This window comes from Peromyscus californicus, unplaced genomic scaffold (genome assembly GCF_007827085.1).
Source record: "Peromyscus californicus insignis strain IS unplaced genomic scaffold, ASM782708v3 Scaffold_3__1_contigs__length_106647218, whole genome shotgun sequence".
Classification (NCBI taxonomy): domain Eukaryota; kingdom Metazoa; phylum Chordata; class Mammalia; order Rodentia; family Cricetidae; genus Peromyscus; species Peromyscus californicus.
The window spans coordinates 95,928,641-95,954,902 of NW_026294551.1; the positions used below are offsets into that span (position 1 = coordinate 95,928,641).

At 48.9% G+C, this 26,262-nt stretch overlaps 1 long non-coding RNA gene across 1 annotated transcript in view; it reads left to right on the forward strand.

Moving 5' to 3' along the window:
- The window catches only part of LOC128123189 (uncharacterized), a 71,056-nt gene that overhangs the window by 21,914 nt on the left and 22,880 nt on the right, over positions 1-26,262 (forward strand). The gene's annotated exons all lie outside the window — the stretch shown is intronic.

A 26,262-nucleotide genomic window follows, 5' to 3' on the forward strand; every position in this document is an offset into this window, starting at 1 on the left:
TGATGCCTTAATTGATGTAGGAGAGCCCACCCACTGTAGGTGGCGTCATTCCTAAGCAGGTGGGCCTGGGCTACTTAAGAAAGCTAGCTGAGCAAACCAAAGGGAACAAGTCAGTAAACAGTGTTCCTCCATCATCTCTGTTTCAGTTCCTGCCTCAGTTTCCCTCAAGTAGATAGACTGTAACCTGTAAGCGAAATAAATTTTTTTCTCCTCCAAGTTGTTTTTGGTCAGTGTTTTATCACAACAGAGAACAAGTAGGATGCTGACGAAGCTACCACTCCACCCCATTTACTGTATTTCTTTTTCTAACTGTGCTGAGCATAGAATGTGGTGGCACACACCTATAACCCTAACAGTCCAGAGGCCAAGACAAGTGGCACTCAAGTTTAGGCCAACCCAGGCTGTATAGCAAGGCCTTGTTTCAAAAAATAAAACAAATGTACTGAACACCTATCACGTGCCAGGTGCCAGATGTCATGCTGGCACCACCGTGACATCTACACAGTGACACAGTGACACAGCTCCTGACCTTAGGAGGTCATCCTGCAGCCTAATGGGAACGAACTGATGAACTGTCTTTAAAACGTGATCATTTGAGCAGCAAGGAGGCTATAGTAGCTTTGAGGGCCTAAGAAGAATGCCTGCAGGTTTTGGGGGGAGTGTGGCAGGGGGTGCAGAGACCCCTTCCCTGACATCTGCTATTGAGCCAGAGTTAGTAAAGAAAAGAAAGCAGTTTTCTGTGACGAGTCACGTAGGTAGCCTGGCAAGGAGTGGCCTAGGTCCTCCAGGAGTGGACTAGACATCCTTAAAGACCATCACAGGGGCTTGCATTTTATCCCAGGGCAAAGAGAGCCACTGAGACACTCTACTTACACTGAATGAACTACCTTCATTCAGTTCTACTCTCCTCAACTGAATGAACATCTTGTCAGCTTAACACTGATGGGAAATGAGTGGAAGGAAGCGCTGCAGGTATGTGAGTGTACCTATATGTGCTGGCAGTCACAGACAGGTCAGCTGTCCCACTGACCAAGCAAACAAGAGACACCCACACCTGATGAGTCCTGGGAAGGATGTTGTTCATGTTCCTGGCCTCTAAGGTCACTCATTTCTAGCAAAGATGCCTATTCAGGGATCTTAGATTATCAGGAGGGTGTAGCTTAGGCTTGTGGGATAGAGGGAGGCCAGCATCTGCATGTCTTATACAGCATTTCAGGCAGTCCCTGCTCCCAGATCCAGATTAGGAAAGATAGAGAAAGGGGAGGAGCTTACTGCTTGCAGTTCTACCTCTCTAAAGAAAGCATAAGTACATAAAGAAGAGTATGAACATTAAGTTCTGCAAGAAGCTGGACAGGTAGCGCATGCCTATAATCTCACAGCATTCTAGAGGCTGAGGCAGGAAGATTAGGAGCTCAAGACCACTTTGACTATTACATAATGAGTTTATGCCTAGCCTGAAATATGTAAGCTCCTGTCTCAAAGTGGGAAAATAGCTTTAAGGAAATCTGTAAGGAAGCCATCTGGGAAAGTGACAGTGAGAACACCACCCAGCCTCTGCTCTGAAAGCCACCTTCTGTTCTAGTCACACGTATCACACGAGGTCTTCAGGTCTGACCGTGTCATCCCTAATGCTGCCCAATAGCTCAGCCCCTCTCCTCCCTCTTCCCTGTCCCTTGAGGGCTGCCCTGCTTTAGAGGAGCATTTAAGAGTGGTCAGCCTCAGCTCTCACACCATGACCCTGACCCTCAGTTCCTGATGTTCACACCTTATGTGGGAAGTCTTCAAGAGCAGACTCAGCTGGAAGAAGAGTGCCCTGTGGTTCCTAACCTACCCCACCAACTCCCTGCATCTCCTTCCACCAGCCAGTCTCAGGACCGCAAACCTGCCATCAGTCCCCTTGTCCTTAAGGCTGATGATCCACATCTAGCAGCCCTAAAGAGGAGCCTTCTTGGTCCTAACTCAGAAATGGTCAGGTCCCTCTGAAGCCTCTTGCTAGATCTATCCACACTGAAGTTAAGTGGCTAAGGAGCTGCCTAAGTGGACTGTCTGGGTTAATCCAAGAGACAGCGCCCTGCCTAACAAACCCAGAACTAACCAAGGATTATCCCATGCCCCCATATTTGTCCCACAGTATACAAGATGTCCATAAAGACTGTATCTGCCCGAGATTCTGGGATTGCCTTGAGGAATGAAGTCCTACCCTGATGAGCAATTACAGGATTCCCTCTGCCCTGTTGTCTCTCTTTGGATGCCTCCGCCTCTGTATCCTGGGTCTTGCCACCCTCGGACCCCGTGTCCAAATCTTCCACATCAAGCTGGGTGCCTTCCACCTCGTGTTCTGGGGTTCCTGCTGCTTCCTGGGCCTCTCCGGCCTCCCCAGGGACGTCCTGCTCTTCTTCTGAGCTAGCTCCATCACCACTGCCTTCTTCAGACTCTTCTTTAGACGGAGCTCCACCTTCTTCACCACCCTCTTCCTCAGAGGAGGCCTCAGCCGGGCCCTCCTCAGGCATCCCTGACACCTGGCCCTCAGGAGCGGAGTTCTCTGTCTCCCTGGAACTCTGGGTGTCCCCAGACTTCTCATTGGCCTCTTGACTAGGTCTAGGTTCCCCTTGGTCCTCAGCCTTCTCCCCAACTTCTGTATCCACCTCAGCCTTTGATTCTTCTCCAGCAGATGTGGCATCTGGGGCTGTAACTAGCTCTGTAGGCTGATGACCAGACCCTGGGCTAGCCTCGACTTCTTTTTGAGAGGAATGGACGTGGCTCTGGTCAGCTGCTCGTTCTGCAGCTTCTGCCTCTACTCCAGAAGACATGTTGTCAGAGACTGAATCGAGGTCAGGGGCCTGGGGATCGGGCCCTGAGACGGCTTCCTCTTCCGTCTGCAGGGCGTGGCCCTGGGGCTGGTGCTCTGCCCGCTCCCTGGCTTCTGCAGCTGTGTCAGCCTCTGATTCATCTCCAGCAGATGTGGCATCCTGAACTCCGTCTGCGGATTGGTGACCAGACCCTGTGTCATCCTCCCCTCCTGCCCCCTCTGTGCTAGGAGGGACCTGGGTGGCTGCAGACTCTGTTGTCCCTGCTGCTGCTTCTGTCATGGGGCTATCTCCTACACTCCCCTGGAATTCCTCAGGAACCTCACTACTTCCTTCTTGTACTTCTGCCCCCATATTGGCAGCCCCCTCTGTGGGGAGCCCTGGCCCAACCTCCTCCTGTCCTGGTTCCCCTCCAGAACTGAACTCTGGCCTCTCTTCTTCTGGCCCCTCGACCCCTCCTGGAGAAAGGGTGCCTGCTGCTGGGCCCTTCTCTTCCTCCCCAGGCCCTTCAGCATCCCCAGATGGAGCTGACTCTGCAGCTGAGGTATTGGACAGGCTAGCTTCAGATTCGGAGCCCTGGCCGTTGGCAGTGGAAGGGGCCCCTGCTGGGGTCTGCTCCAAGCTCTCAGCCTCCCTGCCGTCTGGGTAGTGAAGGAGCAGGTTCTTGTCTCCAGGGGCCGCATCTGCATAAAGCGCCCTTTCTTTCTCCTCTAGACTTGCATCTCCAGCAGAGAAATGATTCTCCAACAAATTGCCAACATCTTCTGTGCCACCCGAAGCAGAGACTTGCAGTTCTAAATGATTAGAACATGATTGGTCAGTTCACAGGGTCGGCACTTGCCCTGCTTCTCAAGAGTCTATATCAGTCTAGCTCCCACTGCAGAGAGCACCATATGTGCCTGGTTTCCAACGTTATGCCTCCCAACTTGGGTCCTCTGGACCACCTGCCTCCCTCCGAGCCTGTGGGGGTCTACAGATTAGGGAGTTAAAGAATTGACTTTCTGTCCACTAAGGGAGTTAGCTGCTGTAGTAACTCAAGAGCCCCCAAAGCCTGACCCTGACCTTCAAGTCTTCCCTGGGTCCTGCTGACTATATATGGATAGAAACTTGGGTGAGCCCTTCCAGTCCTTCCTCAACCTTGCAACGGGCGTGGCACGTGCCACCTGGCTCCTGAGGAGATATTCCAAGATAGGACAAATGCTAGAGCATTCCACTCCTTGTCAGTTCCTAGAGTCATTAACCAGCATGCTTTTTATACTGCTATCAGCAGAGGAGTGAAAACAGGTGTTTGCAGGCCAGATAATCTTAGGTTACAAGGCAAAGTACTTAGGGGATTACTTGTGGCTCTTGGCTTTATTAAGTCACACATCTAACCCTGTCCCCTTAAGGGCAGGCATTTGCTGGCCTCCCTACTTCAGATTAGAGGGAACAGGGCCCTAAGGAGGAGACATCCAAAATGGGCAGGGCCTGGGCTTCCCAATGGCCTCAGCCAACCCCTTCTGAGGGGATCCCCTTCTAAGGTCCTGCAGCTGTACCCACAGAGCAGAGGGCACAGGGAGAAGAGAACAAACATGGGCCCAGTCTGTGCCAGAGTCTGCCACCAAGGGTCAAGCTGGGTATTTTGGGAAATGGGGTGGACGCAAATCTTAGACCTATCCCTTTGACCTTCCCTTCCAAGCTGGGATCTGTTTAAAGAGGAGGCCTGCAGGAAAAACTGCAAGCCCACAGGAAGGGGTGGAAGACAGCCCCTTTTAGGGGAAGCCTGGTGCTTGCCTCCTCCTTCACTGAAGTGGAAAGCCTGTCTCTCCAGGTATCCCACCCCTTGCCAGTTCTCAAAAGGCAGGGGCAGCCTCCAGCCATTAGGAATGGGTGTTTTCTCATTCGCTCCCACAGGTAGTCAACTGTGCCAGCTTCTGAAGGATGGGAAACCCTGGGGCACTTATTATAGAGGAGCCCTATATACAAATGTATAAAATTTCACCCCAAGCACAATAGTATGCATGGCTGTTTGTAAGCTTGCTCATCCTGCCTGGCAGATTTTAGACCCAAATTAGTGATGGTCTTTGGTTTGCCACAGACACATGGCCACCATGTGACTATGAGGTGGTAGAATACAGAACTGCCAACTCCTGATCCATGGTGTTGTCGGGAGACACAGAAACTTTTGGTGGGTCTCACAGTCCCGGACTATAGGCACCCTCTTTCCAGGATCATGTTCCTGGCTCCTGGGTAGCAGGATGGGTCTTAATTGTGTGTTCCCAGCACTCAAGACCCTTGCCTGCCCTGCAGAAAGTTCTAGAAGAAGTCAACATTCACATGAGGGAACCAGTAAGAATTCCTGGATCTTTGGTCTCAGCAGGATGGGAAGCTAAATATTACTTGCCACAGTTCCTTCCCCTACATTTCTATCTCTCTAGTTCCTGAGAAGAATCTGTGGCAGGAATTTGTTTTAACCTACGGAGACTGACAGTCCCCTGAGCAGTAAGATGTATAAATACATGAGATACATTCATATAATTACTATGCCAGGCAACAGAAAATATCTCAATCTTACACAGTTTATTTAGACTTACTTGCTTCTGGAAAACAAGTATTACTTATCTCTCTGTCTCTCTCTGTAGTTTCTGTCTCTTTCTGTTTTGTTTTGTTTTGTTTTTCAAGACAGGGCTTCTCTGAGTAGGCTTGGCTGTCCTGGACGCTCTCTGTAGACTAGGCTGGCCTCAGACTCAGAGATCTGTCTGCTTCTCCTTCCTGAGTGCTAGAATTAAAGGTGTGCTCAACCTCAGCCCGGCTATTTATCTCTTCTGCAGGTGAGAAGACTGAAATTCAGGGACCTACCTGTGTCACATGGCTAGTAACAGGCTGAGGACCTGGAAAGGACATTGCCTGACTTCTGAGCAGGATTATTACGATGCAGAGTAATAGATTATTACTACTCAGAGTAATAGATTATTATTACTCAGAGTAATAGATTATTAACACTCAAAGTGTGGCCCAGAGACCAGCTTCTTCCTCAGTGTCACCTCAGAGCTCTCTGGAGACAGTCTCAGGAGCCAGCCAGAACACATGGATCAGAATCTTTAACAAGATGCCGCAGGTGACGAATTTACACATTCCTATGGTTTGAGAGGCTCTGGTCTCTACCACTTCCTCTCCTGTCCTTTCCTGTGGCTTTAACACATGGAATCACCTTGTTCTTGATTCTTTATTTCCTCCCTTTCCTTAGTGGTTCAGATTTAAATTATCCAGGATGCAGCCCTAGCAACAACAACAAAAACATATCTTCAGTAATCCCAGCACACAAAATTACAAACCACTGCAGCTTCAAAGACAGTTCTGACCCCAAGCTTCTGCTCCTATCCCCTCCACATTGGGAGGATCCCCATTTAACTTCCAATTCGGGTTAGGCCTGCAAAACCTGGCATTGTCTTCAGAACAGCAGTAGTTACCAGCTTTTCCTCTGATACATCTAACCATTTCCACAGGCTGCTGCTACCCTATGATGACAAAGATGGAGGCGATGACAACTGTGGTGATGATGGCTATGGTGATGATGATGATGACTGTGGTGATGATGGCTGTGGTGATGATGATGACTGTGGTGATGAAGGCTGTAGTGATGATACTGAGCTAAACAGATTCTAGGTCTGGCTTCTTGTTATATTTCTGATATTCTCAAAAGAACCTCTGCCGGGCGGTGGTGGTGCATGCCTTTAGTCCCAGCACTAAGGAGGCAGAGGCAGGTGGATCTCTTGAGTTCAAGGCCAGCCAGGTCTACAGAGCAAGTTCTAGAACAGCCAGGGCTACACAGAGAAACCCTGTCTTGAAAAAAGAAAAAACAAAACCTCTGATTCCAGTGGGAGCGAAAAGCTGGCATCCTCCAAGAGAGCGTGAAGAACTACATGTTGAGGGTGCCTGACCTTCACACAGCTGTGTTTCCACCTGCAGTTACTAGACCATGTGTGTGTACATTAACATCTCCCGTCTTTGGTTTTTAGATCTCAAAGCCAAAGTGCCCCTCATTGTCTACTAAGCAGTTTGGCAGGAAAAAGACTGATGCCCCATGGCCCTCCTTCTCAGGCTAAAACTGACTGCTCTGGCAGAAAGTCTTTCCGTGAAACCACCTGTCCCGCTGGGGCTCCCAGAGCCAACCTCAGGAAGCATTGGACCCATATCTGTTGTGGGAGGCACATCTGATGCTCAGTTCCCTGAGATCTAAGGCCAGTGTCCCTCCTTCCCCCCTCCCTTGACTTCTGGCCAGAGCCCTTGTTGGCGCCCAGAGCAGGAGGGAGAGAGAGGACACAGAGGATCCCGGTGGGCTGAGTTCTGGTGAAATGAGTATGGTTCCATATCAGGACATGAAGTATCCTACTGTATGAACTGCTGCCAACACAGCCACCTCAGCGCTGCCAGGCTGGGCACTGACGTCAAGGCACATGAATAGCAGGTCCCCAGCTCATCCTCAGAGGCCCCTGACAGGCCGAGTCCCAGCCTCACTCACACTCAGGCACAGCCTGGCACAAGCTAGCACTACCTCCCCGGGCACCCCCCCTACCATCAGCCCCCTTGGGGAATCTAGGCTTTTTGTTGCTCTCCCAACCCCACACCCCAACAGTGGTTCCACATACTGCTCGGTTCTTCTCTTTTCTCCCCACAGACAAGCACCCTGGCTTTGTTCCTCTACTCCTGCCTTGTCCCACAGCACTCTCTGTGGACTCCAAGACTGATGAGTTTCCAAAGGCCTATGAGTCCAACTGGAGAGGAGGAAGCTTTGGCCAGGGAGGGACTTAAAGGCTGGCCAGAGGACAAGGTCAGGCTGGGATAGAGCCTGTCTGTGGTCTAGTGTTCTCACTCTACCTCAGTGGTTTACCTGCTTGTCTTCCAGGAAGTTCCTAAGGGGAGAGGGAAGATGAAGTAGGCTAGAGGCAGGGCCTCCTCCATATTCCTTAGCTCCCTGAATCTATCTGCCCACTGTCTAGAGGGGACTCCCTTCCTTTCCGTTCCTGTGTGGCTTTTTTTTTTTCTTTCGCTTTGCTGATCTACGGGTGCAAAGCCCTACACTAGATCCCGTCTTGCCCTCAGGGTTCTCAGACACTTTGGAGTTCTTATTCTTTGATCCTCCTCACAACCCTCTCAGGCAGCAAAGGCAAGGGCTATCAATCTCTCTTGAAATGAGGAAACAGACACAGGAAACATAAGGCGTTTGTCCCACAAGCCATTCCTGCTGAGTTCTGCCTGGGAATGGTGTCATCACACCTACAAAGCTTTTCAAGCACTGAATCCAGGCTCTGGGGTTGGGCCAGTATGTAGCTGTGTTTTATAAGATAATTCTAGATAATACCAAGGCCTAAGACCCTCAGCACTAAGTCTTCCTCAGTACCAAGTAACAAGGAGCTCCGTCCCAAAGTTGAAAGTGGAGGTCAAAAGAACAGATCTCAAAACCTAAGAGATTTTTTTGTTTATTTATCTGTTTTGAGCTCACCTCAATGTAAGTTCCATTGCAGGTTGTCTCTTTAGGACTTTGGGGGTGGGGGTGGGGACAGGGTCTCACTATGTATCCCTAGGCAACCTGAACTTACTTTGTAAATCAGGCTGACTTTGAACTCAGTGGTTCACCTGCCTCTGCCTCCCAAGTGTTGGGATTAAAGGCGAGTGCTGGCTCCTTAGCAATCTTTAGTAAAGATAGGCTGAAGTTACTCTCCTGCATGCTTTCTCATCCATTTGTTCTGAAACTGTGACGGTCAAAGTCACTCATACACATTTATGCAAATGAGCCATCAATAGTAATAAAGAGATGCCAGTGGACAAGTCTTTCCTGGTTGTACACTTTATGAGGAGCGCACTGGCCTTGAGGTACGCAGGAGTTCCAAGTCCCACCAGTTAGTGGCCCTTGACCCACAGGTCAGCTTCTCATGGGCCGTGTCTCCAAAGTGACTGGAGACCCATCGGAACCCGTGACGCTGCTGCTGCTGCTGCTCTCACCCTTTCCAAAGACGTAGCTCAGGTGGCAGAGTGCTGGCTGGCCCAGCACACAAAGCCCTGTCCGATCTCCAGTACTGCATAAACTGCATGTGATGCCACATGCCTATAATCCCAGCACTTGGGAAGAGGAAACAAGAGAATCAAAAGTTCAAGGTCATTGAGTTTAAAGTCAGCCTGGGCTACATGAGACTCTGTCTCAAAATAAAAATGAAAAAAAGAAAAGAAAAAAAGATTAAGTCATGCTGCCTCCAAGTGAACTGATAGAAGGAATGCTCTGTTGAAACTGTTTTTATGGAGATCAGCACAAAAATCCTCACAAGAGTCTTTGTGGAGTGATGCCCTCACTCTGGAAGGGCTAAGGCCAGGGCAAAGAATGGATGCAGGGTGGAGTCTGAGAGAGACCGAGGCACATGTTTGGTTCCCCTGTCTCCCCACCTCCCAGCCTGAAGAAACTGAATCTCCCTGGAATCTGTAGGAAAGGATACTGGGAGAACTGATGGTTTAACTTCTGGGTACCAGCAAGGAGATACCCAGTGGGAGCCGAAGGAGTGCCACTCCCTCTAGATGCCTTGGGTTAGTCACTGGGGCTCAGCAGCTAAAGGAGCAGTGAGACCAGAGCCACCTCTTTCCCAGCCAAGGAGGCTGGAGAAGTTTGCTTGATTCTGCACTTGGGAACTGGATCTTCCTAGTCTGGGCCTGAACCAAATCTTTCCCTGGCCACACCTCACAGGCTAAGAAGGCTCCTGACCCTTAAGCCAAAAGAGCAGTCGCTCTGGGTGTACTCGGAAATCCAGAGAGCCAGGCTCTGGTCTTTGCTGTTGCACCATCTGTATGACCTTGGACTATCCCTAATCCTCCTGTAGCAGCCTTGACACACTCACAAAATGCAGTGCATCGCCGTGTGGTGGAGGCGCACGCCTTTAATCCCAGCACTCGGGAGGCAGAGGCAGGCAGATCTCTGTGAGTTTGAGGCCAGCCTGGGCTACAGAGCAAGTTCCAGGACAGGCTCCAAAGCTACACAGAGAAACCCTGTCTCAAAAAAAAAAAAAAAAATGCAGAGCATCCTGCCGTGCTTTGACCAGCCCCTTGGAGCACTTTAAACATCATTGATGTTTAAAGCATCGACAATCTGCTAGAGCACAGGTGGTGGGGGAGGTCCTGTAGACCCAGGGTTACAGGATCCCCATGACACAGGGCAGCAACGGGATGTCCAGGAAGAGTCCTAGTGAGGGCCCACTGTTGATAGTGTAGCAGAGACCAGGGGCCTCAAACCAGACCAGGGATTCTTTGCACTGAACACCTGCATTGGTAAAGGGATTTACTTCAAGACTCACTGTGTCACACTGCAGCTTCCATGGTGAGATATTACCTTTTTATCCCCTTTTTTTTCCTTTTTTATCTTAAATTTTTTTTGTTTTATTTTGGGAGGGAGGTTTCAGGGGCAGAGGTCAGATTCTAGGGGATGGGAGATGAGTAGGATCAGAATGCATGATGTGAAAGACACAAAGAATAAATAAAAGAAAAATATTTTTAAAAAGCATCCAACAAATGGTAGGTGTGACACTTACTATTTCCTAGAAGAGCAAAGATCAAGTCCCAAACACTCCAAGTGGCTGCAACAGAGCCAGCTCTGGACAAGAGGGCCACAGGATTGCCCCCACTCTACTCCTTTGGACCTTCTGGGTCTGGGAGCTCACCCAAGAGGCCAGAGAAGGTCTTTCTACTCAGAGCTTCTCTCCAGCCACAAGAGCTGAGGTGGGATCTATAGGGTTTGTTGTGGATACTGATAGTCTTTTGAGGGTCCAGCTGGTCCAGGGACATGAGGAACTGGAGGTACCAGCTCTCCAGAGGCCAAGAGTTCATTTTGATGAGCCTAATGGTAATTCCTATGATCACTATTCCATCAGCCTTGACTCACCTAGAAACATCTGAGGCTATACAGAATCCTCCCATACATTTCAGATCTTGAAGTCACTCACGTGAGGTAACCATGCCTGCACTTTACCCCCAGTGCAGATCACACAAACACACAGATCCATCCTAAGAACTACATCTGTCTGAGAATGGATGGAAGGCCCTTCCAAAAGCGAAACAAAACAAACAAAAAATGTAAGGGCCCTTCACAATAATAAACCCTCCAAAGAATGCTGCAGTCCTGTAGACCATGGTGAGTGAGGCCTTTGCCTCAGAGACAGGGCCAGCACAGTGATAGCTCTTGCTTAATAGGAACTGTGTGGGCTGCTCAAGTGAAATCGGAGCTAATGCTTGCAGGGTTTTGAAGGACCTTATACACCAGCCTGTAGAACCGACCACAGTCAACCTTCCTCATCGCCTCCTGAGCTGTGCTCAAACAATTCAGGTGAGAGGAAGGACCATACCTAGAATACCAAGCAAGCAGCACCCAGCAGTACCAATACTGTTGCCCACTCTGCCAGCAGGATAGCCTCCACAGCTCTTACCCCCAATCGCCACGGAAGCTGCCCATTCCGAGGTCTGTTCATAGTGAATGAAGGAGGAAGGTCAAGCCAAAGACAGAGGTTGGGGTCAGCAATGGACAGGTAGTATACCCTAGTCTATAGACCCTTATGGAAAAACTGCTTCCCACTTTCTCCCCTGAGAATATCCCCAAATCCATGATGGAAGAGTTCCACTTCTAGGCTCTCACATCCATACCCCCACATCTTGATTTTTAGCCTTATAGTTATTTTTGCTATAGAGACTTCCAGAACTGAAGAAAAATTATAAATTAATTAGTTTAACTCTTATTTCACAAATGAGAAAACAAGTCCAGGGAAGGAAAAAAAGGGGGTGCTAGAAGTCCCCCAGAGAGCAAGTACAAGCCAGGGCTAAGTACAAACTCTTCTAACCTGTCTTCACACACGGTTCCTAACCAAATGCAGCCCCCTTTGCTAACCTTTCACGCCCACATTTCACCGTCTTCCTGAGACCCTGCATACCTAGGCTTGCTCGCTCACTCCCCATTTGTCTTCCCAACAAGCCAGAAACATCTAGAGCAGGTTTGAGACACAATTTTGTTTGGAGATTTTAGGAGGGATTCAGTTGCGGGCCTGAGTAAAGCTTCCAACCTTCACTGGGAAGTCTTTGAAATTCCCAAGATCACAAGAGGTTGTAGAGACGATCTCACTAGTCATCGTCAGAAGAGTCAAAAGGGAACAACCCTAATGTTGATGTTGCATGGACAGGACAAACTCGGAGCCTCCAGAGCAGTGGCCCCCAACCTTCCTAACGCTGCGACCCTTTAATACAGTTCCTCATGCTGTGTGACCCCCAACCATACAACTATTTTCATTGCTACTTCATAACTGTGATTTTGCTACTCTTAGGAATCATAATCATAATGCAATATCTATTTTCCAATAGTCTTGGGCACCCCTGTGAAAGGGTCATTCAACCCCTCAAAGGGGTTGAGACCCATGGGTTAAGAACCTCTGCTCAATGGGCGGTGGGTGGTGGTGCACATCTTTAATCCCAGGACTCAGGAGGCAGAGGCAAGCAAATTTCTGAGTTCAAGGCCAGGCTGGTCTACAAAGTAAGTTCCAGAACAGTCAGGGTTACACAGAGAAACCCGGACTTGAAAAGGATAAAAAGAAAAACAAAAAACAAAAAACAACAACTTTAGAGTAAATCCAACTATTCCCTGAACCCCCCTCCTGGGACGTCATCAGAAACATGTCTAACGTACTCAGGCCTCCTCAGGCCGACCACTCCAGGAATCTGAGATTTTCCCCTAGTGGCCGGGACCCAGAGCCTCAGACACCTAGGACAGGCCCCTTGGAACATGCCCCTCAGGCCCCTTCCCACAAGGCTCCCTCTCTGGACATCTGACCCTTCAGAAGTCATTTCAGGCAGATCAATCTGAAACCAGCCTCCTTCTCTGGTGATTTTAGGTGTCACTAAGAACCTGAACTCTGTGCACCCCACCTCGCCTATTCAATTACCAGATGAGGCTCTTGCCACCAGGGAGCCCTTATGCCGTTGAATCCTTTTTCTTTGGCAGCCTGTGGCCATGCAGAGAGCCACAGAAGGCCATATATTCCCGAGATCCTGTGGGGCTCATTCTAGAGGAGGAAGCTCAAAGCAAAGGGCAGAGCTAAAGCAAGTGCACACTCTACACTCCCTGACCCAGGTGGACCCTCCCTGGCCAGTGCTGAGGGACTCAACGGGCTCTTCAGCAGGTTATAGAGCTACCTGCCCTTACAGTCCTCTCAGTCCATTCCGGACCTGGGCCAAATCCCTGCACCAAAGCCTGAAAACAGTCCTGTGTTAGTCCCTAAGGTCACCAAACAGAGTCCCACAAACTTGGCAGCCTCCAGGGGTAGAATTTCAGGGGTGGTGATGTTACTCAGTTGACAGTGTGCTTGCTTAGAATGCATGAGGTTCTGGATTTCATCCATAGCACTCCCTAAAATCGGGAACTGTGGCACATGTCTGTAATCCCAGCACTCAAGGCAGAGGCAGGAGGATCAGAAGTTCAAGATCATCCTCCGCTATATAGTGAGTTCCAGACCAGCAAAGACTACATGAGACACTATCTAAAAAGGGAGGGAGAGAAGAAAAGGGAAGACTCTAGAGATGGCTGTGTGATTCTGAGCACTTGCTGCTGTTCCGAGTTCAGTTCCCAGCACCTACACTGGGCAGCTTACAACTGCCCACAGCTACGGTACCAGGGGATCGGACAGACACACACACACACACACACATACACACACACACACACACACACACACACACACACACACACACACCTAACAGCCTCTTCTGGTTCATTAAACACATGTAGAATACAGTCACACACACACACACACACACACACACACACACACACACACACACACACACCTGACAGCCTCTTCTGGTTCATTAGACACATGTAGAATACAGTCACACACACACACACACACACACACACACACACACACACACACACACATACACATAGACATGAGTAAAAATAAAAGTAAACTGGGTGATGGTGGTGCACACATTTTATCCCAACACTCAGGAAGCAGAAGCAGATGGATCTCTGTGAGTTCCAGGACAGCCTGGTCTACAGAGTGAGTTCCAGGACAGCCAGGGCTACACAGAGAAACCCTGTCTCAAAAAAAAAAAAAAAAAAAAAATGAAAAATAAAAATAAATCTTAAAAAAAAAAACCAAAGAAAGAAAAGGAGTAAAAATCCATTCTCTCACAGTTCCAGAGTCAGAGTCTGAATCAAGGCATTGGCTGGACCCCACTTCCTCTGAGCCCTGCAGGGGAGGGCCTGTCTTACTGCTCTGGCAATCCCTGGCTTACAGCTGCCTCTTTCAGTTTCTGTCTCCATTGTCATGTGACCTTCTCCTCCTCCTCTTCCCAGAGGGAAGCCACCGTGTTGGACAGGGAGCCTACCCTTCTCCTAGGAGCTCAACTACAACAGCCACAATGGCCCCACTTGCAAATCACAGGTATCTGGCTTAAGGCTTAAACATGTCTTTTAGGGGGTTATGATCCAGCTCATAATTGGTGTCGTGATGGCCTTTATGCCTGTTCCCTTTGCTCGCCATGCTGGTACCACACCCCTTTTGGTTTGTATCACTTAAGGCCACGTAGCTCTCTGACTCTGGCCTCAATTCACTCAATGTCCAGACTGATCTACACTGAGTAACACGACAAGACACAGACCCTGATCCCTCTGGTGGTGACCCATCTTCCAGATTGACATCTCCAGGCAAAGGGCCTTGCCCAGTACCTCTTTAGATTTATGCCATCCATGCCTGAAGAGCTGTTATTCAAATCACCTTCCCTCAGCATGACTTTCTAACCAGTCTCCAAAATGCCTGTCTCACTGTCAACCCCTGACCCAGGTCCAATTCCTGCTCATCCTTCTGAGCTCGGCTTTGAGGCTCAACCCCTAGGAATTTCCCCCCCAACCCTCAAACTTCGGTGTGTCTATTCTGTGTTCCTGAAGTACCTGTCACCTTTTCCCCCAGGGAGATGACAGCTGTTTGGCTGAGACGTAGCAGCTGTCCCTGCACTCTGAGCACCGATGAATGCACCGAGAACATGTGACAATAAGCCTCCTTTCCCGGTCAGTGTTTCTCAGGGCTATCTAAAAAAGACCACACAGCACCCCTTCCCATGCCCCTGTGTGTTTCCCACGGCCAGAGGAATGAGTGATGTCCCTCCTCGGTGCACCCCCTCCAGTTGTTCTTGTATCATGCAAAGGACGAGCCGAAGCTCTACAGTGACCTAGAGGCCCACACCCTCTGCCCTGCTTCCCCGGGACCTCATCTCTTCTCCTGGACCACCTTGACCACTCTGGCCACACTTGAGAACTCTTGCTCTTCTTGGGCCACCCCAGTGTCCCTCTTGGCTCATTGTGCCTCCTGTCCCCTCTTCTGAGTATGCTCTTCCCAGACAATTCTGTTCTGATGCTGCCAACTCTGTAAGGCCTATTCCAGCTAGCCCACTGCAGATGGTCTCCCACTTAGCCTTGCTGTTTTTCTCTCCCTGGTTTTATTTTTCTTCGCTGCAACTACTCTCTTCTCATACACTGCATAACTCACATAGTTTCTCCTTGGTTGGAACTTGTTTCCTTAGTACCTAGAATGGCTATTTGTGTGGATGGATACAAAATGAGTGGATGGAAAACAGATAGTCGGATGGAAAATGGGATAAATGGTGGCAAAATGAAAGACCTTTTTTCAACTTGGTAGCAAAATAGTTCCATAAGACAAGAGAAGTGCCATTGAGCCGTGTCCTGATGCCAATACTTAACCTCCACAGGCCTAGTTCTCAAGTGATTAAAGGTCCTAGAAGAGTTGCTTTCCTACCTTACCATGTAATAACCAAGTGAACAGAATTGCTGAACGAAATCTCCTCCCCTTAAAGACATTAGGATCTGATTAGAGGAAGAGATGAGTAGGCAGGAAGCCAGAACTAACCACCCAGCATCAGTCCCCATGCCTGAGAAAGGACTGTGGACAACATAGGTAGCTGCTGAGTAGTTGCTCGTGAGATCTGAGGTTATTTGGGGTCAGACACTGCAGGAGACAAGCCAAGGGTGTGAGGGGAGCAGTAGTTATGGTTAGGAGGACAGGAGAGAGCTGGACAGAGTAGAGCACTCAATGCCAGGCTAACAAGGAGACCAGTGGGTTCCTTGAACTGGGTCTTGGTGGTCACTGATAAACATTTTTTGTTGTAGTTGTTGCTCTTTTTTTAAAAAAAGATTTATTTGTATGTGTTTGTGTGTGATTGTGCTATGAGTATGAGGGAAGCTGAATAGGCCAGAAAATGGCATCAGATACCCTGAAGCTGGAATTACAGGCAGTTGTAAGCCACCTGATGTGGGTGCTGGGACCCAAATTCAGATCCTCTAACAGAGCAGCAAGTACCGATAACTACTGAGCCATCTCTCCAGTGCCCACTGATGCTCATTTCTGAAAAGGTCTGCAGACCTCCCCTGAGCAAAGGTTGGAAGTAACCTCCCGACACTGCTTCCTCCAGAACCGGGATGTGCCACAGTGCCCAGCCTCTAGAACTGCTAGGTGCCCAGACTCAAGCTTGGGCACCCCTGCTACCCACATGAGGAGCCCCAGCTACTCTACTGTCCAGTAGGGAACCTCTGCTGCTGGCAGGAGGTCTGTGAGAATGGGGGCCTCACAGGGTGGTCCTTCAGAAGTTAATTTTGAGCAGCTTCTGTGAAAGATAGGGAGAGACTTCCACATCGCACATATCCCTCCCTTGGCTCCCAGGGGCTGAGATCAAGAAGGGAAATGGATACAGGGTCTCACAAAGAGAGCACACTGTGCATAGATTTCCAACTTCTGGGTTCCTGCTCTTTCTGTCACTAGCCATCCAGAAAGCAGTTCTCCCTTGGAATCATCCACCTCTAACTTGTTCCGCAGCTGAGGCATACTCAGAAAGTCACCCTCCCCTCCAGCACCCTTGCAGGCTGGGCAGCTGCTCCTGGAATTCTCCGCTCCAGCCAGCTGTCCATACATTCATTTCACGTTTCCCTTGGGAGTGTCATCAGAGCTCCAAATTAGCCATCAGGACATTGTGGGGGCCACAGGAGCAGTAGGGCCAAGACAGCAGGTGCACCTCTGCCCAGCAGAAGACTGTTGCCCAAGGGACATAAGAACTAGACATTTGGAGGTAGCAGCTGCCAGAATCCTGAGGTTTACAGCTAAGACTGTAGTGGGTTGAATGGTGTGCTCTCAACATGGGTGTCCACCATGACCTGAGAATGTGACCTTATTTAGAAATATGATTTTTGTAGATGTAATGAGTTAAGATGAGGTCATGTTAGTTAGGGTGAGCCCTAAATCCAATGTCTTTAATAGCTTTATACGATAGGGTTAAAACATAAAAGCCCAGACAGGGAAGGAGGCCATAGGAAGGCAGAAGTGAGATTGGAAAGGTAAAGGTAGAAGCCAGGAACACCAAGGGTTACTAGTAGTTACAAGAAGATAGGAAAGGCACAAAAGCTTCCTCCACAAGGGCCTTCAGAAGTATAGCCCTACCAATGCCTTGATTTGGATTTCTGGCCTCTAGAGCTGAACAAGAATACATTTGTGGGTTGGGTTGGGTTTGGTTTGGTTTGAGACAGGATTTCTCTGTAGACCAGGCTGGCCTTGAACTCACAGACATCCACCTGCTTCAATCTCCTAAATGTTGGGATTAAAGATATGCACCACCACACCCAGCCATTTCTAATGTTTTAAGCCATCAAATTTGGGGTGACTTGTTATGACAACCACAGAAAAATGACCAGCACCTAAGCCTGGCCCTCTGAAATCTGCCAAACATTCCCCCACACTAAGCCAGAGGTGACTTCACTAGTCCCAGGCCCTAGTCCCTGCCCTACAGTCCTGGCAGCAGCATGCTTAGAAACCCGGTTTGAGCACCCCTCCCAGCCACAAAGCCTGCCTGACAAGTGTTCCCCTTCCCTGCTCTCTCTGGCTGCTTATTTTTAGCCCCTGATTCCGTCTACCTTATATGGTTCTCTGTTCGTCTCATGAGTATAGACTCCCCCTCTCTTGGTCGGTAAGCTCTTTGAGGACAGAGAATCCCAAAGATATTAACAGCCCTAGCAGGAGCGAACTGCTGATAGATCCCTTGGTTGTTCTTGTCCCACGATATTTGAGGAAACTGGTACCACATGTCGCTCAGCAGTGAAGATGATCCGATACTGTCACAGCCCTGTTAACGTTAACATTAAAAAGCATCTGATATCAAAGAACATTTTTTTGAGACAGTGTCTCACCATACAGCTCTGGCTGTCTTGGAACTCACTATGTAGACCAGGCTGGCCTCAAACTCACAGAGATGAGTTCTGCCTCTGCCTCTGAGGGATGGGATTAAAGGCATGCACCACCATGCCTGGCTCAAAGAATATTTTTAGCATCTGATAGACTTTATTTATTTATTTATTTTGAGACAGGGTCTGTGTATCCCAGCCTGGCCTCGAACTCACTATATATCCCAGTATACTGAGATGACCTTGAACTCCTGGTCCCCCAGTATCTACCTCCCAAGTGCTAGGATTACAGGCACACACCACCATGACCAGTTTTTACGGTGCTAGAGATGAAGCCCAGGGCTTTGTACATGTTAGACAAGCACTTTTCCCACTCAGCTGTTTTCCCCTAGCTCCCTTGTTCTTACGTAGCCACATGCTCCCCATGTTGTCAATAGTTTAAGTATTATTATCCCCAATTAGTAGGTAAAGAAATGGGTACGAGATGAGTATGGTGGCACATGTCTATAATCCCAGCATTTAGGAGGTCAAGGAAGGAGGACTGTGAGTTCAAGGCCAGCTACATAGAGAGACACGAGAGACACTGTTAACGGAAAGAAGGATGGAAGAGGAAGAGGAGGAGCCAAGGGTTTGGCTTTGTCAGTCAAGCTTTTACCTATTGCCATCTAGGGAAAATTCTACTGGAGACAACTGGGCAACCAGGTCCTAACCAATGGCCACTTGGAAGAGGACCAGGGGCTGCAATTTGGCCGTGGCCTGCTGGAGGAGGGAAGGAAGGAGGGGACTCCCAAGCAAGCTCCGGGGCTCTCCCCTGGCTCAGTTCTGGGCTGAGCTCCCAGCACAACCCACTTCCTGTAAGCACTGAACTCCAGGCCAGGCTTTGCCTGCACCTGTTTGCAGTCAGAGTGCTATCCTTGCTCTAGAAGGGTCCAAAAATATCTGAGAGGGAGGAGAAGGGGTGGGTCTAGTCAGAGGAAGAGCAGGCTAGAGAGACAGCCACTTAGCTTAGCATTCAGGGCCCTTCCCAACTGGCTGCTACCCGTCCGTGTGGCCTTGTCTCCCCTGAACATGAGCTTCCCATTCTAGCCAGTGTGGCTCTCATCCTGTTCTTGCCGATGCAAAACTCGGAGCTTCCCCCATGCCGGTAGATAGTTCTGCTTACACAAATCATCTACTCATTCATTAGACATTATTAAATGCCTTCAGTGATCCAAGCTCCCTGCTAAGGATTAGTAATGCAGTACCACAGTCCCTCTGGGCTTGCAGGGAGTATGTTCCCAGGCCCCCAGTAGAGGCCTGAAACCACATAGTACTGAACTCTATATAGGCTCTTTTTTCCTATCTATAATAAGTGTTAAATTTTATCTATTTATTTGTTGGTGAGGAGGGTGCACACATGCCATGGCACATGTGTGGAGGTCAGAAGGCAATTTCCAGGGGTTAGTTTTCTCCTTCTACCTTGTGAGTTCTGGGCTTGGAACTCGGTTTGCCAGGCCTGGCAGCAAATGACTTTGCTTGCTGAACCATCTCACTGGCCCCATACAGTTTTAATTTACAAATAAGTACAGTGATGGCTTGGAGATGTAGGTCACTCGATAAAGTGCTTGCCTGGCATGAACAGAAGCCCTGAGTTCCGTCCTCGGAATCACACAAAGCCAGGTGTGTTCGTTCGTGCACACATGTAATCCCAGCACTTGGGAAGGGGGAGGCAGGACTATCAGGAGTTCAGGGCCATCCTAGGCTACATAGTGAATTTGATGCCTGGCTGAACTACCTGAGACCCTGCCTCAAGAGGGGGAAGATGGGATGGCAGCCAGGTGGCTCAGTAGGAGAGGATGTTTGCTGCCAAGCCTGGATAACCCAAGTTTGAGCCCCAGAAGGACTTAGTCCCTCAAGTTGTCTTCTGACTTCTACACGTGCACCAAAGCATATATGTACATATGTGCAAACACACAGAGAAATACATAAGTGTAATAAACTTTTAAATTAGGCACAGTGAGCTGAGGCTCTAGCTCAGTGCCAGAGTATGTCCCAGCACGCATGAGACCCCAGGTTCAATCTCACAGATGTACTGTGAGAGAGTGGGGTCCAGTAAAAGAGTAACAGACAACAGTTAACTAGAGCAATTCTAACAATATAACAATATACTATATGGAAACTGAAGCAGTGGTCAGTAGAGCAGGGCCATTAATCCTGACTCTTGAAAGACAGAAGCAGGTGGATCTCTGTGAGTTCCAGAGCAGCCAGGCCAAAACTATATAGTGAGACTCTGTTAAAAAAAAAAAAGCTATTTAAAATTTATGAATTGTATATTTCTAGGATTTTCCTAGAATCTTTTTGAAGCATGATTGGTCATAGTAACTGAAAACAAAGCAATAGATTTTTAAAAACTACAACAAAGACAAGCAGTGGTGTGGCGGTGTACGCCTTTAATCCCAGCACTCGGGAGGCAGAGGCAGGTGGCTCTCTGAATTTGAGGCCAACCTGGTTTATAGAGCAAGTTCCAGGATGGCCAGAGATACACAGAGAAACCCTGTCTCAACCAACAAACAGACAACAACAAACACTACTTATTTACTACGTAAGAGAAATAATAAAAGTCCAGTCTCCTGCCCTCTGGAAGCTGATGGTCTGATAATTGTCCCTTCCTACAAGCTGACTCCCTCCTCAGAGCCGACCTTCCTAGCTATCCTCTGCACTCCAACCAGAGTGTAGGCTGCAGGGGGGGTTAGTTACATTTTTTTACAGTGCAAGTCATCTCTCCAAATAGAAGGTCATCTCTTCAGGGCAGAGACACAGTCCATTCCTGCCTGTACCGTGTGGCTCAGCCAGGACCTTGAAGGTCCTGAGAAGGGTCTGGGAGAGCTAGAGACCCCACATCTGCCTCAGCTCTCCCTTCTCAGGGGTAAAATACTCACTCAAGTTCCCAGAGAGTTTGGTCATTTTTGTTGCTTCCTCAGACTTCTGATTACATCCTGACCAGAATTCACTTCAGTCTCCTTAACTAAAGGGTGTTCTCAAAGGAAGACTACACCCACATTCTGCAAGTCTCTGATGGACCTTCTACAGCCAAAGATCGGCACATAGCCCACACTCACACAGTAGCTAGCATACTCCAAACTGAGGGAAGAAGCAAGAACTCTCAAGGAGGCTGTGCAAAGAAGACCCTGGGAAAGGAGTGGAAAGACCCTTAGAGAGGGCCAGGAGTTCCATCCTTGCTGAGACAGTGTCCCATAGAATACTTCTGGCCTCATTGATGGCCACCCTGCTGTCCTGAACCCCACACAGCACCATCTCAGGAAAGACAGACTTCCAAAATGGCTCCCACTAGCATCAGTGTCTTCTTGTCCTCAGAATCTGGCTGTGGGCATGCTCACCCCAGGGCAAATGAAAGCATCCCTCCCTCCATACCAGCTGAGGAAGAACTGGTAAGCTAGAGTGAGGGTATAAGGCACTGGCCTTGGAGGTGTGAAGGGTTGAGCTCTCAGCCCTTCAATTCTGATTAAATTCTGACCAAATTCTACTTATTAACTATTTATATTCAAGTTATGAATAAAACTAAAACAATGTTACTTGTACTTCTGGTTTAATTCTGACACTTGAATTCTGATTCTCCATGAAAGTTTTCTATCTTGCAACTGAGCAGCTCAGGAATGGCTGCTCTGGGAAGGAGGGTGAATACATAGGTTGACAAGTGACAGGCATGTCCCCCGAGGTGGAAGGGACCTGGAACCTTGCTTGTAAGTAAAAACCACCTTCAGAAGTGGAAAAGAAAGAGGCAGAAACCAGATGGATTAAGACTCCTTGCCAGGCATGGTGGAGCATGCCTTTAACCCCAGAACTCAGAAGACAGAGGCAGGCAGGTCTCTGAGTTCAAGGCCAGCCTGGTCTACAGAGTGAGTTCCAGGACAGCCAGCACTACACAGAGAAACCCTGACTGAGGGGTGAGGGAGAGGAAGACTCCTCAATCCTACAGAAACACAACAATCAGGCCAACAGGAGAGAGACCAGTTTCCAAAAACTGAGATGACTCTGACAGTCCTATTTGTTCCCTAAAGTGTGCTTGTCACCTTCCCCTGCTGATCACACCAGGCTGGGGTGGAGCCAGGGGACTGAGACCTCTGGAACACTGAACAAATCCAAAGCCCAGTTACAGTTGAGTTCCCGTGGCTCCAATTCTTCCTCAGCACCAGGCAGAAAAAGGCACACTCTACAGCGCAGCCTGTGTGCTCAGAACCCATGGACTATCCCCTGTGCACTCAGAACTCATGGACATCCCCTGTGCACTCAGAACTCATGGACATCCCCTGTGCGCTCAGAACTCATGGACATCCCCTGTGCACTCAGAACCCATGGACTATCCCCTGTGTGCTCAGAACTCATGGACTATCCCCTGTGCACTCAGAACTCATGGACATCCCCTGTGCACTCAGAACCCATGGACTATCCCCTGTGTGCTCAGAACTCATGGACTATCCCCTGTGCACTCAGAACTCATGGACATCCCCTGCGCACTCAGAACTCATGGACATCCCCTGTGCACTCAGAACTCATGGACATCCCCTGTGCACTCAGAACTCATGGACATCCCCTGTGCACTCAGAACCCATGAACTATCCCCTGTGCACTCAGAACCCATGGACTATCCCCTGTGTGCTCAGAACTCATGGACATCCCCTGTGCACTCAGAACTCATAGACATCCCCTGTGCACTCAGAACTCATAGACATCCCCTGTGCACTCAGAACCCATGGACTATCCCCTGTGCACTCAGAACTCATGGACTATCTGTTGACTATATTGTGATTAAGGGGTGCCACAAGCCTTGCTCACCAAAGCAATGGGAAATTCCGCCTGAGAGATGCATTCCTTGAGCTAAAATGTGGACCCTCTGAAACAAAGAGTGATCAGAGAAAATGACACTCCAAACTGTTGCGCCCTGGTCCTCCATGGCCGTGCTTGTAGCTTTTCCTGACTGTACTACATTAGGTAGTGGAAGTGAAGGACAGAACAGGTGCTGGCAGAGAGGCGAGAAGTGAGACACCAAAGAATTACAGGGGCCCTGTAGGGTGGATGCATCCTGAAGACAGGCAGCTTCAGCTGCAACGCCTTTGCGAGAAGGCAGGTAAGGAAAGAGCTGAGGATTCTGAGGAGCCGAGGCTCTCAACGCAGAAATGAAGGACTCAAGCCTTACCCATCTAAGGTGCTCTTCTTGTTCATCCCCCCTTGTCCATGAGAAGGATGTAGGCCTCACAGCCAAGGTGAAACCAATGGGGAGACCTGAGCCTAGGTGCCTGTCTTCATCCCACAATGAAGAATAACAAGATCACCCTTCAGGTAACTCAGGCCATGTGCCTCCCCTGTCAGCTTCCACTTTAAAAAAAAACAAACAAACCCCAAAAACAAAAAAACAAAAAACGCACGAATCCAGGTGGGACCAGAACACACAGCTTTACCCACAGTCGATTCAACAAACATTTGTTAAGTCCATGTCCTGGAGGATGGAGTCTGAGGCAAGTCTGTTTTCTACGAAGCTGCTGGGCCTGAAGGTAGCAGGCCCGCCAGCGCTCACTCTGATGAAATGCTGGTTTATTGCTCCCGCTCCAGCCCCCTCTTCCAGGCATCTCACAGTCCTTCCTCAACAGTGGAGACTAGCTTGGCTCAACTCAAACCCAGAGTGGCGAGTCTCCCTAACTATACACAGCTCCTGAAGATTTGTCTGGCTCTCCATTCCATGGCCTTGCATACCTGCTGGAGCAGTGGTTCTCAATCTGTGGGTCACAACCCCTTTGGCAAAACTCTGTCTCCAAAAATAGTTACATTACAATTCATAACAGTAGCAAAATTACAGTTTTTGAAGTAGGGATTAAAATAATTTTATGGTTGGGGGTCACCACAACATGTATTAAAAGGTCGCAGCATTAGGAAGGTTGAGAACCAATGTTCTAGAGATATCCCCAGTGTAGGCCAGGATCCCACAGGCATACTTCCTAGTTCAGCTCCTTGGATAGCATGGGCCACTGGGGCTGATTCTAAGTCACAATACCTATCCAAGGCCTCTTCAGTGCTTCTCCTCAGGCCTTTTGTGTCCTGCTTGAGTATTCTGCTATCTTAGACACCCCATTTGCCATCTCCTTGTTGTCCTTTTTTTTTTTTAAGTCAGGGTCTCCTGTAGTCCAGCCTGCCTCTGACTCACTCTGTAGCCCAGAATGACCCTGAACTGCTGATTCTCTTACCTTCACTCCCGAGTGCTGGCATTACCAGCGTTTGCCACCATCCCAGTGTTGTGTGGTGCGGGAGTTAAACCCAGGCCTTGTGTGTGCTAGGCAATCACTCTCCTAACTGAACCATAACCCTAGCCCTTCCCTATGCTCTTCAACCTTTGCCGTTCCGCAGGACCCTTCCCTGTTGGCTCAGATACATGCTCAGTGTCAAAGTCTCTCTCTGTCTGCAATGCCTTCTGGCCCCGAATTCTGTTACTGGCTTTTATCCCCCCGACTTAATCTTTAAGTCCCCACATCTAAATATGTTGCCTCTGTGTGATCACTAAATACTCTTAAATCCCTCATAATCTGCCGGTGACCTCTGGGTTGTCAAAATCAACACCTCATCGTCCCCCACGTCTCTGTGACATTTAATCTCCTTGACTGCCCCTTCCTCTAGGAGACATCCTTTCCCTTGGCCACCAGGCCACTCTCTCTCCTTGTATTCCTTACCATCTTTCTGAAATTCATTTATTTATTATCTTCTTCCTCTTCCTAATCTTCAATTCCAGTGTCCTTCCAAGATTAGTCCTTGGTCCTATTTCCTCCCTCTGTAATGGCTCCCTGCTTCCCAGCCTTGAAGGTCTCTGTATAAATGAGTTGTATCTCTACATTTCTAGGCCTAGTTTTCATCTAGTCCTAGCTCCAATCCATCTTTCCTCTGTTTTTGTTTGTTTAATACAGAGGCCCTGTACCAGCCCAGGATGACCTTGAACTCATGATCCTCCTACCTCTGTCTCCCAAGCTGTGTCAATATACTCAGTCTAATCTCATCTTTCTAAGCACTTTTAATCCCCATCCAGATGTCCCATGGACTGTGGCACTCAAAATGACCCAAACTGAACTTTGTGTGTATATAATAGGGTCTCACTACTGACTGGCCTGGAACTCACTAGGAGACCAAGCTGGTCTCGAACTCACAGAGACCTACCTGCCACTGTCTCTCCAGTGCTAGAATTAGTCATGTATCACCACACTCAGTCCAAACTAACATTTAGAATGTGTTCTATCTTACATAGCAATGTCCTTTTCTGACAGTTCCTCCAGTGACCTAAAGGAAGCCTGTTGGGGCTTCCTACAGCCTGCTCAGGTTGAGAAGTCTGGCTTTGGGGCCCTAACTCTGTTAGGGTTGCCTCTTCGTCCTACTCACAAGTTTGCTGGGGTCTTCATTCTCTGACTTATCCTCCTGACGTGGCTGACTGATCAGTTTCCCCCAGCCCTACTTCTCCCAGTCAACATTACCAGGTACATTTTCTCAGAGACCTCCATGGTTACCCACTGTCCACAGAATAGTTTCCTCCTCAGCCACCACTCAAGGCCATCCACACTTCCCTCCATGAGGTCAGCTCATCCTGTTCCCTTTACATGCATTCCCTTCCTGCTATCTTCTTATATCTGAACCCTGCTTTCCATCTTCCTTAATCTAGAAATACTCCTCAGGGCCAGCAAATGGCTCGGCAGGTAAGGGTGCTTGCTGCCAAGTCTGGTGACCTTAATCAGATCACCAAGACTCCCAAAAGTTGTCCTCTGACCTCTACATACATGCTATGGCACATGCATGCCCCTCCCTAATCAATAAACATAAATATTATTTATTTCATAAAAAGACATTCCTCAATCCACTCAGCTCAATAACCCTCCTTCAGCTTCTCACGCTGTCAAGTCTCCATTATGACAGCATCTTATCAGCCCAGGGATAGCTGTAAAGAGGCAGCTGTCTTTCCTTCCTTCTAGACCAAAGGCATGCCAAAATGTCTTCTGAGTCCCTCCAGTATGGTCCTTTAAAAAGACAGCAGGCACAATGAAGTATAGGACGACTTTATAAAATGATGAACAGGCAAGCTGTGTGGATGAACGGCCTCAGATACTCCAGCAACATTACACAGTAGGCTTAGACTTGGGTTAGGAGTAGAGAATGTGCCCACCCCCACAGCAACAGACCCCGTTCCGT